Genomic DNA, 548 nt, shown 5'->3' with positions numbered 1-548 from the left:
GCAGTGTCTAAGGGAAAGGAAATGCAGTGTCTGTGGGAAATGGGATGCTGCGACTGAGGGTAATGGGATGCAGTGACTGAGGGTAATGGGATGCAGTGACTGATGGAAATGGATGCAGTGACTGAGTGAAATGGGATGCAGTGACTGAGTGAAATGCGATGCAGAGTTTCTAAGGAAAGGAAATGCAGTGTCTGTGGGGTATAGGATGCTGCGACTGAGGGAAATGGGATGGAGTGACTGATGGAAATGGGATGGAGTGACTGATGGAAATGGGATGCAGTGACTGTGGGAAATGGGATGCAGTGACTGTGGGAAATGGGATGCAGTGACTGAGGACAATGGGATGCAGTGACTGACGGCAGTGGGATGCTGTGACTGATGGAAATTGGACGCAGTGACTGAGTGAAATGGGCCGCAGTGACTGATGGAAATTGGACGCAGTGACTGAGTGAAATGGGCCGCAGTGACTGAGTGAAATGTAATTGCTGTGACTGTGGAAAGGAGATTCAGTGACTGAGGAAATGGGATGCATTGACTGAGGGAAATGG

This window comes from Stegostoma tigrinum, unplaced genomic scaffold (genome assembly GCF_030684315.1).
Source record: "Stegostoma tigrinum isolate sSteTig4 unplaced genomic scaffold, sSteTig4.hap1 scaffold_185, whole genome shotgun sequence".
Lineage (NCBI taxonomy): Eukaryota > Metazoa > Chordata > Chondrichthyes > Orectolobiformes > Stegostomatidae > Stegostoma > Stegostoma tigrinum.
Note: the sequence above shows the minus strand (reverse complement) of the source record.